General features: G+C 40.3%; 1 protein-coding gene across 1 annotated transcript in view; it reads left to right on the forward strand.

Moving 5' to 3' along the window:
* TACR1 (tachykinin receptor 1) overlaps positions 1-16,015 on the forward strand; it is a 94,258-nt gene that overhangs the window by 39,971 nt on the left and 38,272 nt on the right. The window lies entirely within an intron of this gene.

A 16,015-nucleotide genomic window follows, 5' to 3' on the forward strand; every position in this document is an offset into this window, starting at 1 on the left:
GTCCATGCCTCTCTCTCGCTTTGTCACAACTTACCCTTCCCCCTCCCCATATCCTCAAGTCTGTTCTATAGTAGGTCTGTGTCTTTATTCCTGTCTTACCCCTAGGTTCTTCATGACATTTTTTTCTTAAATTCCATATATATATGTGTTAGCATACGGTATTTGTCTTTCTCTCTCTGACTTATTTCACTCTGTATGACAGACTCTAGGTCTATCCACCTCATTACAAATAGCTCAATTTTGTTTCTTTTATGGCTGAGTAATATTCCATTGTATATATGTGCCACATCTTCTTTATCAATTCATCTGTTGATGGACACTTAGGTTGTTTCCATCTGCTGGCTATTGTAAATAGAGCTGCAATGAACATTTTGGTACATGACTCTTTTTGAGTTATGGTTTTCTCAGGTTATATGCCCAGTAGTGGGATTGCTGGGCCATATGGTTGTTCTATTTGTAGTTTTTTAAGGAAAATCCATACTGTTCTCCATAGTGGCTGTATCAGTTCACATTCCCACCAACAGTGCAAGAGGGTTCCCTTTTCTCCACACCCTCAACAGCATTTATTGTTTGTAGATTTTTTGACGATGGCCATTCTGACTGGGGTGAGGTGCTACCTCATTGTAGTTTTGATTTGCATTTCTCTAATGATTAGTGACGTTGAACATCCTTTCATGTGTTTGTTGGCAATCTGTATATCTTCTTTGAAGAAATGTCTATTTAGGTCTTCTGCTCATTTTTGGATTGGATTGTTTGTTTTTTGATATTGAGTTGCATGAGCTGTTTGTATATTTTGGAGATTAATTCTTTGTCAGTTGCTTCATTTGCAAATATTTTCTCCCATTCTGAGGATTATCTTTTCATCTTGTTTATGGTTTCCTTTGCTGTGCAAACGTTTTAAGTTTCATTAGGTCCCATTTGTTTATTTTTGTTTTTATTTCCATTTCTCTAGGAGGTGGGTCAAAAAAGATCTTGCTGTGATTTATGTCATAGAGTGTTCTGCCTATGTTTTCCTCTAACCATTTGATGGTGTCTGACCTTACATTTAGGTCTTTAATCCATTTTGAGTTTATTTGTGTGTATGGTGTTAGGGAGTGTTCTAATTTCATTCTTTTACATGTAGCTGTCCTGTTTTCCCAGCACCACTTATTGAAGAGACTGCCTTTTCTCCATTGTATATTCTTGCCTCCTTTGTCATAGATTAGGTAATCATGGTGCATGGGTTTATTTCTGGGCTTTCTATTCTGTTCCATTTATCTCTATTTCTGTTTTTATGTCAGTAACATACTATTTTGATGACTGTAGCTTTGCAGTATGGTCTGAAGTCAAGGAGTTGATTCTTCCGGCTCTGATTTTTTTTTCCCCTCAGGTTTGCTTTGGCTATTTGGAGGTTTTTGTTCTAATTCTGTGAAAATTGCTATTGGTAATTTGATAGGGATTGCACTGAATCTGTAGACCTCTTTGGGTAGTTCAGTCATTTTGACAATGTTGATTCTTCCAATCCAAGAACATGGTATATCTCTCCATCTGTCTGTGTCATATTTTATTCATTTCATTAGTATCTTATAGTTTTCTGAGTACAGGTCTTTTGCCTCCTTAGCTAGGTTGAATCCTAGGTATTTTATACTTTTTGTTCCAATGGTAAATGAGATTGTTTCCTTAATTTATCTTTCTTATCTTTTGTTGTTAGTGTATAAGAATGAGAGATATCTCTTGTATTAATTTTGTATCCTGCAACTTTACCAAATTCATTGATGAGCTGTAGTAGTTTTCTGGTAGCATCTTTAGAATTTTTTATGTATAGTATCGTCATCTGCAAACAGTGACACTTTAGCTTCTTCCTTTCCAATTTCTATACAGTTTATTTCTTTTTCTTCTCTGATTGCCATGGCTAAGACTTCCAAAACTATGTTGAATAAAAGTGGCGAGAGTGGACATCCTTCTCTTGTTTCTGATCTCTGAGGAAATGCTTTCAGTTTTGCACCATTGAAAATGATGTTTGCTGTGGGTTTGTCGTATATGACCTTTATTATGTTGAGGTAGGTTCCCTCTATGCCTACTTTCTGGAGAGTTTTTTTTTATCATAAATTGGTGTTGAATTTTGTCAAAAGCTTTTTCTTCATCTATTGAGATGATCATATAGTTTTTATTCTTCAATTTGTTAATATGGTGTATCACACTGATTGATTTGTATATATTGAAGTATCCTTGCATCCCTGGAATAAACCCCACTTGATCATGGTGTATAATCCTTTTAATGTGTTGTTGGATTCTGTTTGCTGGTATTTTGTTGAGGATTTTTACAACTATGTTCATCAATGATATTGGTCTGTAATTTTTGTGTGTGATATCTTTGTCTGGTTTTGGTATAAGGGTGATGGTGCCCTCCTAGTATGAGCTTGGGAGTGTTCCTTCCTCTGCAATTTTCTGAGGAGTTTCAGAAGGGTAGGTGTTAACTCTTCTCCAAATGTTGGATAGAATTTTCTTGTGAAGCCATCTCATCCTGGACTTTATTTTGTTGGAAGATTTTTAATTACAGTTTGAATTTCAGTACTAGTGATTGGCCTCTTCATAATTTCTGTTTCTTCATGGTTCTATCATGGAAGGTTGTACCTTTCAAAGAATTTTTCCATTTCTTCCAGGTTGTCCATTTTATTGGCACATAGTTCTTCACAGCAGTCTCTTATGATCCTTTGTATTTCTGTGGTGTCTGTTTTTACTTCTTTTCATTTCAAATTTTATTGATTTGAGTCCTCTCTCTTTTTTCTTCATGAGTCTGGCTAAAGATATATCAATTTTTTATATCTTCTCAAAGAACCAGCTTTTAGTTTCATTGATTGTTGCTATTGTTTTCTTCATCTCTATTTCATTTACTTCTGCTCTGATCTTTATGATTTCTTTCCTTCTACTAACTTTTGATTTTGTTTGTTCTTCCTTCTCTAGTTGCTTTAGATGTAAGGTTAGGTTGTTTATTTGAGATTTTTCTCTCTCTTGAGGTGAGATTGTATTGCTGTAAACTTCCCTCTTAGAATTGCTTTTGCTGCATTCCATAGGTTTTGGATCATCGTTGTCATTTATCTCCAGGTACTTTTTGATTTCCTCTTTGACTTCTTCAGTGATCCATTGGTTATTTAGTTACATATTGTTTAGCCTCCATGTGTTTGTGTTTTTTATGGTTTTTTTCCCCTGTAATTGATTTCTAATCTCATAGCATTGTGGTCAGAAAAGATGCTTAAATTTACTGAGGCTTGATTTGTGATGCAAGATGTGATCTATCCTGGAGAATATTCTGTGTGCATTTGAAAAGAAAGTGTAATCTGTTGTTTTTGGATGGAATGTCCTTATAAACATCAATTAAGTTTATCGGGTCTAGTTTGTCATTTAAGGCTTATGTTTTCTCATTAATTATCTGTCTGGATTTTCTGTCCATTGGTGTAAGTGGGGTGTTAAAGTCTCCCACTATTATTGTGTTACTGTCAATTTCCCCTTTTATGACTATTAGCATTTGTCTTATATATTGAGGTGCTCCTATATTGGGTGCACATATATTTACAATAGTTATATCTTCTTTTTAGATTGATGCCTTGATCATTATGCTGTGTCCTTCCTTGTCTCTTGCAACAGTCTTTATTTTAAAGTCTATTTTGTCTAATATGAGTATTGCTACTCCAGCTTTCTTTTGATTTCCATTTGCATGAATATATTTTTCCATCCCATTGCTTTCAGTCTGTATGTTTCCCTAGGTCTGAAGTGGGTCTCTTGTAGACGGCATATATACAGGTCTTGTTTTTGTACCCATTCAGCCAGTCTGTGCTTTTTGGTTGGAGCATTTAATCCTTTTACATTTAAGGTAATTACTGATATGTATGTTCTTATTGCCATTTTATTAATTGTTTTGGGTTTGTTTTCATAGGTCTTTTTTCTTCCCTTCCTCTTTTATTCTCTTCTCTTGTGGTTTGATGACCATCTTTAGTGTTGTGTTTGGGTTGCTTTTTCTTTTTTGTGTGTGTAGCTATCGTAGTTTTTTGGTTTGCATTTCCCATGATGTTTTGATAAAGCAGTCTATATATGTACAAGGTTGTTTAAGTTGCTAGTCTCTTAATTTCAAATGCAATTCCCATTTCCTACCTTTGTTCTCTCTTCTCATCATGGTTACTGGTTTTGATATCACATTTGTGTGTGGATGATTTTCTGCTTTTATTGTATGTTTGCCTTTACCAGTGGGCTTTCCCATTTGTGATTTTCTTATTTCTAGTTGTGGCTTCTCTCCCCAACCCCTTTGATTAGAGAAGATCCTTTGGCATTTGTTGTAAAGATGGTTTGGTGGTGCTGAATTCTCTTAGCTTTTGCTTGTCTCTAAAGCTTTTGATTTCTCCTTCAAATCTGAATGAGAGCCTTGCTGGGCAGAGTATTCTTTGTTGTAGGTTTTTCCCTTTCATCACTTTGAATTTATCGTGTCACTCCCTTCTGACCTGCAGAGTTTCTGCTGAAAAATCAGCTGATAACCTTCTGGGAATTCCCTTGTATGTTATTTGCTGCTTTTCCCTTGTTGCTTTCAATATTTTTTCATTATATTTAATTTTTGTTAGTTTGATTAATGTGTGTCTTGGTGTGTTCTTCCTTGGGTTTATCCTATATGGGACTCTCTGAACTTCCTGGACTTTGGTGACTATTCCCTTTCCCATGTTAGGTAAGCTTTCAACTAGAATCTCTTCAAATATTTTCTTAGGCTCTTTCTTTTTCTCTTCCTCTCCTGGGACCCCTATAATGTGAATGTTGGTGCATTTAATGTTGTCCCAGGTGTCTCTGAGACTGTCCTTATTTCTTTTTATTCTTTTTTCTTTGTTCTATTCTGCAGCAGTGATTTCCATCATTCTGTCTTCCAGCTCACTTACCCATTCTTCTGCCTCAGTTATTCTGCTGTTGGTTCCTTCTAGTGTATTTTTCATTTCAGTGATTGTATTGTTCATCTCTGTTCGTTTGTTCTTTAGTTCTTCTAGGTCCTTGTTAAACATTTCTTATATCTTCTCAATTTGTTCCTCCATTCTTTTTTCGAGATCTTGGATATCTTTAATATCATTACTCTAAATTCTTTTTCAGGTAGATTGCCCATCTCTTCAAAGGAAGAAGTTTTCTTGTAAGTTTTTATCTTTCTCCTTTGTCTGCAACATGTTTCTTTGTCATCTCATTTTGTGAAACTTACTGTGTTTGTGGTCTCCTTTCCACAGGCTGCAATATCATAGTTCTTCTTGCTTCTGGTGTCTGCCCCCTGTTGGGTGAGGTTGGTCCAGAGGCTTGTGCCATTATCCCCTTGATATGGGTTTTGACTGGTGTGGAGACCAGAGCCTGCCCTAGATATTGAGCAGGGTCTCCCCTTTGCTCTGTGGTTCTCACTGCCCTTCAGGGCCAGTGGCTGCTCCCTCATTGTTGGAGTAGAGGCCCCCATATCTGTTTCTTAGCTGTGTTTCTGACCTGTGGTGTGAGGTAGATGGAATTGTAGCACCCTCACTGGGAGAGAAGCCACTGACTATTCCTCCTCTGGAGCTGTTCACCTGTGAATGTATTCTGTTGTGTCACTTTTCACCCATTGTATGGGCTCACAAAGTACACTCTTGTTGACACTGCTCTCAGTCCCACCTTAACTGTGCATGTGCCAGTAATTGGCCCTGGTGACTTTCGTTTTCACCAGGCCACTAGCACAGATCCACTGAGATCAGGTCCCACGACTGCAGTTGTCATACACCTGGACCCACTGTGGGAGCTATGGAAGCAGCTCAGACTCTGGCCTTGCCCAACCCCCACATGTACATGCCCACAAAGCCCATAGCTGCTAAATCCAGCCCCATCCCAGCTGCCAGAGCACTTGTTGTCCTTTTGGATGTTTCACAAGTGCTGCATTTAGGAAGCTGTCACCAGAGTTGTAACTCCATAGTTCATGAAGCCATGAGGAGAGACTTCAGCTCTTCTTCCTTAGTCATATGGCCCCTGTGGTTCTGCTGTTGTTTCAGCCCCCCTCTGGGCAGATTTCTTAGGTGGGGGAGCTATCCATGCCCTCTCAGGAGAGCAGGGCGGGTCACAGTGCCCACTGACAGATTTCCTAGTTTCAGAAGCTATCCCTGACCTTCTGGGTCAGCGGGGGCATGTCCTGGTGTCTGCCCATGGGTTTGGAAGAGGTGGCCAGTGTCCACCTCTGGAGCCCAAGATGGCAGCTGCGACTTGCGCCTGCCCCCAGAGCTCCTGTCAGTGGTGTCCTGTTGCCTGGGAACACTCGCAGGAAAAGAAGTTCTTATGGTGGTCCCACCCCTCTCCATGTGCCTTCCAATAACTGTGACTTGCCTCTCTGGTGGGTCAAAGTTTCTTCCTAGTACACCCTCAGTTGCCACTGTCCAACCTCTTAAGGCTGTTTCCACACCTAACCCTAGTCCTCTCCTTGGGACTGACCTTCAGAGCCTGAGTTTCATTCTCCGACACCCCCCCACATTGAGAGAGGAATGTCTCAGGTTGGGGAGCGCAGGGTGGTGGTGCCGACCCTCTGTGCAGGTTACTCTTACTTTTGCCTTCCACAAACTGATTGCTGCTCTTTCCTCTTAGGCTTTGAAGCTCCCCCTCCTTCCAGGCTGATCTCCCCACCAGTGAGGAGACTTCCCAAGGTGCGGGAACATTTCCTCCTTCACAGCTCCCTCCATGGGACACAGGTCCCATCCTGATTCGTTCTTTTTCCTTTTCTTTTTTTCCTACCCAGTTACATGGAGGTTTTCTTCCCTTTTTGGATGTCTGAGGTCTTCTGTCAGCACTCAGTAGCTGTTCTGTGTGAATCATTCCACTTGTACAAATACAATTGTTCCACTTGTATTTTCCATGTTTCTGTGGAAGAAGGTGAACTCTGCTTCCTACTCCTCCATCATCTTGGTCTCTTCTTCATAACAGAAGTTTTTGATGATGTTGGTGATGATGATAATGTACAAGGAAAATAATCTTTATTATTTAGAATCCCAACAACTGCCATGTTAACTAGCAAGGACTTTGTTTTCTGAGCACCATAATAAGTTGGAAACATGAATTTGGAAAAGAAAGCTGGTGGTATTGCATTCTTCACAATCAATGGAGGAGGCATTTGAAGTTGGGGGAGGGATGAGAAGGATGGGAACCAGAGGATTGGCATCATATCGGGAAAGGTGACTCAGAATATGTGAATATGGAATTGTTTACTACAGTGTGTGTGATGAAAACCCTCCCTCCTATCACCCCGTCAGGTTATCAGGGAGGTCTTTGCTGCTCATTGATGTGAGTGTATGTTTGGTGTTTCTGTATTCTTTTGAGAGAATTGGAAGGTGTGCTGAGTTCTGCATCCAGGTTAAGTTGTAATAAAAAAAAACCCACCATATATAGAGTTTCAGTTTTGCAAGATGAAAAGAGTTTTGGAGGTGGAGAGTGGTAGTGGTTGTATAACAAAATGAATGTATTTAATACCAATGAACTGTACATTAAAAATGGTTAAGATGGTAAATATTTTTAAAATGGTGGTAAATATTATATATATTTTACCACAATTAAAAAAAAATCTTTAAAGCATCATATGGTGATGTTACAATCATTCCTCATTTAAATTTCTCCTAAAAATCCCAGGAGGTAGGTGTTATTATCCTTATTTAATGAATGAAAACAATTTGTAAACTGAGGCATATAAAACTTATGTAACCTGCCCACAGTCATACATCAGTGGGTGGGAGAGCAACTTCTTCACCAGGTGGGCTGCCTTCTGTCCAACTGCCAGGATCAAGGAGCCTCTGAGGGTAAGCCCCAGCCCAAACAGCAGGCAGGTGTCAGAGCCACGCAAGAAAATGCAAACAGATTCCTCTTTTTGAGCTTTGAAATACAATTCAAATTTCACCTCAGATCATTTATTGTACCCGGGTATGTCATCCATGGTCAAGAGTAATATAAAAGAAATATAAGGCAAGAAGCCATTTAGAAGTGGGAAATGGACACAGCCTTTGAAGTTAGACAGACTTAAGATAGAGTTCCAGCCTATCAGTCACTGCTGTTAGTGACTGTCTCACTAACAGTCACTTGAGTAAGTTTTTTTTAACAGTTCTGAGTATTAGTTTCCTAATCTGTAAAATGGATATAATAGTACCCCCCTAATAGGATTATTGAGAGGATTGGAAACAATGTAGCAAGCAGGAACTTGTGAATGAGAACTGTCATTATTATTATTGGCCATGGACCCTGCTGTCAAACTACTTATCATGTCTTACAACATAAAATATGAGGAGAACTTGAATATCATCTAATTGAGCCCCTTATTGTAAAATGGAGAGAATGAGGTCTAGACTGGTTGGGTAATTTTTCAAGGTCATCATTAACTTATGACTAAATTAAGAGTAATAGCCCAGTGTGAAATTATTTTTTACCTCCAAGCACATAAGAAATAGAAGATTACAAAAAGGAATTCTGTCAAACACTGAGATGTGAAATAAAAAATTTACTCCATGAGTAACCAAGGGAGGCAGAATCAGTGCAAACCAGAGCAAGGAAAGAAGGCTGAGACTTGACTGGAACTTGAAGGGAGAGTGGAATGCTAATGGGCAGAGCAGATACCCATGCTTAGTTTACATTCTAGCAGTGGGGGGAGAAATTAAGCAATAGATAAGCAAAAATAAGTAAATTGTATAGCATGTTAGAAGGTGAAAAGCAATATGGGGGGAAAAATAAAATCAGAGTGGAGATGGAAGTTCAGAGGACAGGAAAGGAGTGGGTTGTACTTTGCAGTAGGATGGTCATGTCATTGAGAAGTGATCTTTGAGCAGACCTGAGGAGGCAATAATATATTTGTTTCAACAGATGCTGTGATAAGTCCTCACACTGTACTTATGGAAAAAACGGTGCAATATAGATAATTAGATGAATGGTGTTGATAATGATTTTGATGAAATGATGAGTTGCCATATTTGGTGCATTCATTTTAAGACAGGCAGTATGCTGTGATTTCCAGAAATTTATTTCTTTTAGTATTGATAAAACCCTTGTGATGCACTATGGTTGGATGGGGGGAAGGTAGGACATGGAGTGGTGGTGGTGACAAAGCCAAGCCGTCTCCACTCAGGCTCCCTTAACTGCTTCCAGCTTCTACATTAAGAATTTAGCCTCTCGGCAACACTTTCCCAATCTGTCAGCTAAGAGAGTGACACCTCTGCCCCTACCAACATGTTCACATGGTTATACATTTCATTTCTCTGAAATGAAATTTAAAGAATCTAGGTGTACAACATAATGGTTTGATATATGTATATACTGTGAAATGATTACCACAGTAAGTTTAGTTAACATTCATCATTTCACACAGTTACAATTTTTTTTTCTTGAGGTGAGAACTTTTAAGCAACTTTCAAATACACTACAATATTTTTAACTATAGTCACATTTTGTATATCACGTCCCTAGGAGTTATGTTACAATTGGAAATTTGTACCTTTTGGCCACCTTCACCCATTTTCTCCACTCTCTATCCCTTATTTCTGGCAACCACCAATCTATACTCTGTGAGTTTGGTTTTATTCAGATTCCACATATAAGTGAGATCATACAGCATTTGCCTTTCTTTGTCTGACTTATTTCACCTAGCAATATGTGCTCAAAGTCCATCCATGTTGTTTCAAATGGCAGGATTTCCTTCCATTGGAGGACATTAAGCAGAGGAGCAGCATGACTGAATTACAATGTCAATAAGATCACTCAGAATGCAGTGTTGAAATAGGGACTTAAGGCAGAAGCAGGGAGACCATGGCAGTAATTCTGGAGAAAGATGGCAGTGGCTTAGGTCAAAATGCTGCAAGTGGAGGTGGTGACAAGTGGTCTGATTCTTGATATATCTTTGAAAGGAGAGCTAGTAGATTTTGCTGATGAAAAATCTTACATTTATGCAAAAGATGAGTCATGTGTACTTCCTATGTAAAATTGTGGCAGATGTGATCTCTGGAACATGAAGAACTCTCTAACCAGTGGCCTCATCTGAAACTCTGTACCTGGCCCCCAGTCCTGTGTTCTAGGCCAAAGAGAGGAACATGTGATAAGCCTCCATGGCATCTAATTGAGCCTGGGCTATCTTACGTGGGTGTGTTAAAACTGGAAACCACTATAATCAGATGGAAAATTGCCACAGGCTGAGAGCTTGATATTCTCTAAGGGAATCTATCAGACTAGCAAGAAGATGGGGGCAGCACATGGAAAGGGGGGAGAAGGAGTTGTGAGCAGCTAAAGCAGAAGAGCTTTGGGGAAGAGGGAGAAGATTTGAAATCCAGAGATAAGGAATCTCAGGAAGTGAGAATAGGTAGCTCACGTCAAGGGAATTAAGAAGGGAGACGTGATTTAAGGTTTGTGGGTTGGGAGGATACCATAAGTCATTTTGCTTCCATGTTCCTTGCAAATGACCCACGTAACCCACCATTGCCATACACATGGTAGCTATTGTCTAAAGTACAAGGGTCTCCACCTTATGGAAGAAGAAGGGAAGAGGAAGGAGACACACACACACCGCACATACATGCACGTGCTCATGCACCTTAGCACTCTCACCAATGCAATTTCATCAGTCTAAGATGAAGTGAGGCTTCACATAAATGTCTAAGCTTGACATGCATAGCTTAGGGCTATGCCCTCAGATTCTCCAGAGGATACATGTCCCCAGTTCCTCTGCTGCAAGAAGTAACTTTCATCAAAAAGTCTGAGAGGACCAGTAATTGCCTCCCGCCCCGCTTTCGTTTTCTCTCTCCTCAACCTGAACAACACGGAACTATCAGAATGACCATGCCACAAAGCAAACACTTTTATGAATTCATTCAGCAAATATTTATTGTGTCTCTACCCCTGGATATACAACAGTGAACAAACCAAAGATTATCCCTATCTTCCATGTGCTTAATATCAAGTGGCAAAGACACACATCAAATAATCATCTAACAATATAATATCGTCAACTGTGACAAGCATTTGAAAGACAGTCTACCTTGAGAACAAATAAAAAGGCTGGAGGTTTCGAGGAAGATGCCCAGCGGGGCTAAGCCTTGAGGAGTTTGTGAATGAAAAAGGAGAGTAGGGGGACTTATTCCAAGCAGAGAGGCTGCAAGGAATGGTCCTGAGGCTGAAAGCAGTAGGACCTGATCAAGAACAAGGACAAAGTCCAGCCAGGATGGCTGGAACAAGGTTCATGGGAGAGTGGCTTGAGAAGTGGCTGCAGAAAGGGGCAGGGCCAGGTCAGACAATGCATTGCTGGCCAGTTGAGGGTCTAGGTCTTTATCCATCACCAGAAGGGATAGGTGGAACTTCAGGCTGCAGGATCAAACCAAGGATCAAGCAAGGACTCAGGTGTGGCAGGACTGCAGATGAGAGAATTTCATTCTGCCACAGAGGAGAGCTTCCCTTGGAAGGATTCCAAAAACAATAACTAAATGCCTGCCCCTGGGGGTCAAGTTCCTTATCAATGAGTAGGTCTCTATGTAACTGCATGTAGCACTTTGCCTCATGAAAATACCACAAATAGCAACTAGGTAATTAGAATCCTGACCCTGCTAGAGCTGCAGATAGACTTGGTAACAGTATCAAAAATGCTTCAATTCCTCCAGGTGAACAGACAACTTAGTTTAAAGGACCAGGTCTCAGCAGGGGAGAAGTGATTAGGAATGGTAAGGAGATAAACAGGTGTCCAATTATTTGTTTAAAATGGAAAGGGGTGGGGAAATCAGTGACAACCTGGAGATATAGCTGGAGAAGTACTGACTAGCACAAAAGTGACTTTAATCAAAGGTCTCTACTTGAAGTTGTTTGGGACTGACGGGGCTTCTTTAGGCAAGGGTTTTAATTAGTTTCCATTTGAATTTACACTTATACAGCTTTTCTCAACAGTAAGCCCTATCAAATGTGTGTAGTGAATGATAATTGTTCTTTGTAGCCACCTAGTACAAGTTCCCCCAGAAGGGCTTTTGTTTCTTTAAGGTCAGAATTCTGAAAAGATGTTCCATCAAGACAGATTCTGTAACTTAATGTGTATGCAATAAAAGAGCCCCATATTGGCTATTTTCATGGGGAGATTTCCTTTAACACCCAATGAAGTAAGTACTTGTTAAGTATAAGTTTTGTACATACATAAATCTAGCTGGAGTGTTAGTTGGAGGTTGGCTCTCTGGGGCCCCTCATTTAAGCCAGCCTCTCAAATAATCACCCAGTCCAGACTGCTCAGTGTCTCTCAAATGAGCAACTCCCAGTGTCTTTCAACCAGATTCCTGCAGTATCTTTCAACTGGGGAGCCAGGTACCTGTTATACACCACCACATAAAATTCAGGATCACCTACCAATAATCTGAAAATCCAAGAACCGGAAGAGACTCACCCAAATTTGTCTGGACTCTCTGAGAAGGCAGATGGGCACAAGAGGCCTCTGCTGATACTGTCGACTTAAAAAATATTCACAACCTAAAAGTTGAGAGTTATGTTTTATTCGGCAGGAATTTTTAGGACTTCAAGGCTGGGAGGCAGCATCTCAAGTAACCCTGAGAGAACTGTTCCGAAGAGGCGAAGGGGGAGCTAGTATATACAGGAGCTTTGCAACAAAGGGCAAAAGATTCCTGTTAATTAAAGGAAACCAGATATGCCAGATTAAGGAATTTAGCACTTTTCTATGTATGGGAAGATGCAAGAGTCTCAGCTCACTGAAATCATTCCTTTGATAGGCACCTCGGCTATCTGGGGCCAGTATCCTTTGTTTTCATATCCTGAGTTTCCTCAGGGCTCACCGTAGGAAGTGGCTGAAGTCTGTTGGTTGCTAGATGGCAGGTATTCTTTACTTCCTGAGTTCCCTCAGGGCTCACCAGTTCACCATAGGCTGTGGCTGCAATCCCTGATGACTGTGACATCCTTTGTTTACTGATATGGCAGGAAATACTCCATTTCTCAATGCCAAGGTTCCAGGTCCTCATAGAGTTCAGGCAAAGGAGAGAAGTCTGCTCTGGGTCCCTTCATTGGTTGCCAAAACTGTCAACTGAAAAAAATGCACAACCTAAAAGTTGAAAATTATGTTTTATTTGGGGTATTACTGAGGACTTAAGCCTGGGATACAGCCTCTCAAAAAGCTCTGAGGGACTCTTCCAACGAGGTAAGGGAGGAGACAGGATATATAGGAATTTTTGCAAAGAAACCAAAAACAAAAACAGGTAAGCCAACATCAAAACATTACTGCTGATTAAAGAAAAACCAGACATCTCAAGTTAATGAATTTAGCACTTTTCTATGTATGGGAAGATGCAAGAGTCTGGGCTTAATGAAGTTATTCCTTTGATATGCACCCTAACTATCAAGGGCCAGTATCCTGTTTTTCTCCATCCTGAATCCCCTCAGGGTGCACCGTAATGGCTGATAGCTTGATGGCCAGCAACATCTTTTGTTTACTGAAATGGCAGGCAACATTCTTTGTTCACACCTGATAGGACCATTGAAATAGTGAGCTAACCTCCAGCTACTCAAATGCAGCCATGCTTCCTCCTGGAAATATAGTGCAATGGACTGGGCATATGAGACTCCCCAATGTGATTCATTCATTCATTCATTCAACAAATATTTATCAATTGTTCACTATGTGTCAAGTGCTGTGCTTGGCCCTGAGAATAATTCATGTTTTATAAAACTGGCATGATAAATATTCCAGGAGAGTTGGTTTTACTCAGTGATAAGTAATTTAAAACTTAATTTTAACAGATTCAAAAATGTATCATGGCATAAAATCTGCATGAAGTTTTAAGATAAAGCAAGGGGCTTTATACATAAATGTCTGAGCTTGACATGCATAGCTTAGGGCTATGCCCTCAGATTCCCCAGAGGATACACATGTCCCCAGTTCCTCTGCTGCAAGAAGCAACTTTGATCAAAAAGTCTGAGAAGACTGATAATTGCTCCCCCTCCTTCGTTTTCCCTCTCCTCAACCCAAACAACTTAGAACTGTCAGAATGACCTTGCCACAGACCAGTTTTATTGTCATTCTCTAACTGAAGGGCTCTTGATCCCCACGAGTTCTAGTTTTTGGAGCCAAAATAACACTCCCAAAAGTATTAGTTCATAATTAAATTCTAAACTGGTTAGTGCCAACTAGTAGTGCCCATGTACAGTAGATTTTCTAAAAATGCTTGTACATGCTGATGGTGTAGATAAAGTATTCCAATGGAAGCAGAAAAGAAAGGTGATTATGAAATGAGGAAATCCAAGTAAGCTCCATGGAAGAAGAGGAACTTCAGTAAGATTTGAAGAAAGGTCAGGAATTTAGCCACATGGGGGACTATAAAGAGTGGTTGGGGCTGGAAGAAATCAACAATGACTGACTCCAGCCAGGTCACCCTCATTACCTCCAGGACTTTGCTCAATAATTTGTGTGCCTTGGAATTCCTTCCCAATATTGACAAATACTGCAAGGCAAAATTCAAACCTTATCTCCTAGGGGAGGTCCTTCCTTATGCTTGCAGTTAATTTCAGTAAGAATTACTTTCCTCACAATCTTAATATCCTGAAGTGTAAGTAATAAACATGTAACAACCATTTGCAAAATTGGAGAGTAACTGCTTCCGCTAATGCTGTGATCTGTGGTCAGATCCACTTAATTGCTTCAAAACCAGCCTCTGAAGACCTTCTCTGCATCTTCTGATGCCTCAGGTGATGTAGCTGCTTGGCAAATGTTTGTCTCTTCCTTCTCCAAACTACTGTAGCACGCAGGCCTGCCAAAACAAGCGTGCATCTCGCATAATATGTCTAAATATTTAAAAGTTATAAATCAAGCTAATAAACCATTCATTAACATCTTTATCCTTTATCTTGAAAAAAATATGCCTTAATGTTGACCTGAAGCCCAGGTTTGAACATTTTACTCCTTGACGTTCTCTGTGAGAAAATGATCTTGCAGGACAACCTAGCCTCTAGCTCGCAGACTGGTCTCCTTTCCTTCTCACCACTGCTTCTGCCCCTACCCAGAGATGGGGTCTCACACAGTGACACCCCAATCTCTGCATCCAAGTTCTTTCTAAATCCAGTCCCTATAAGCAGTTGTCCCTTGGCCACCCCACAGGCAACACAAGCAGCATTGTCTACCCTTGGGGAGACTGACCCAAAGGAAGAGGCTTACACAGGCCCTAGAAATAGGGTCTAGGGAATTCCAGGGTTCCAAGTACAACATGATGAGGGTGGAGGGGGTCACCTACAGGCATGTCTTCTTGACCCCAGGAAGGGCACAGACTCCCTGCTTTATGGGGTTGTCCTGGTCATGAAAGTGCCTGACAGGGGCTCCTATAGCAAAGGACATGGAATAATGACCCCCTCTTGCCTAGGTATAAGGTGGGGCTGGGAGCACTAATGTACTCTCTCTGGAAGAGAGACTAGACACAGAAAGATATGCTAAGGAGACTTATTATAATAGCCCCTTCAACTGTGACGGACAACACTACAGTCCTACGGCCCTTTTACATGGAAGAGGTATGGGGCTTACTTTGGGTTGTTCCAGAGAACAAATTAGGACCAATGAATGGAAGTGGCAGGAAGGCATGTTATGTGGCATCCATGTAAAGACAACTTTGGGAATAATTACTACTGAGAAGTAATGGTATAGACTGCCTTGTGAAGTGTGAGCTCCCTGACACTGGTAAGGCCTCAAGCACAGACAGGATTTTGATGCTTTAATACATTTGTCAGAGAGCTTGTGGGTGCATGATTCAATGTCTGTGTTCACTTTACATGAACTTTAGAATTATTTTATCATATTTTCCCCTTAATAATTCTGAGAATCTTCAGGATTTGTTACTAAATAGATTTTAAAATATATATGGTGGGTAGTGGAAGAACTACCAAAAAAGAGAAACTCTCATTTACTAAGAGCCTATAGGAGACAAGTCATGGTGCTAAACATTTTGCACACAGTGTGACTTTGTTCCTATCAGAAAAGGAACAAAGGCAGACAAGAATATGCATGGTTTGAAAACCACTTAGA

The sequence above is a fragment of the Delphinapterus leucas genome, chromosome 13 (assembly GCF_059928025.1).
Source record: "Delphinapterus leucas isolate spDelLeu-1000000601 "Yukka" chromosome 13, BTC_Dleu_Yukka2, whole genome shotgun sequence".
Classification (NCBI taxonomy): domain Eukaryota; kingdom Metazoa; phylum Chordata; class Mammalia; order Artiodactyla; family Monodontidae; genus Delphinapterus; species Delphinapterus leucas.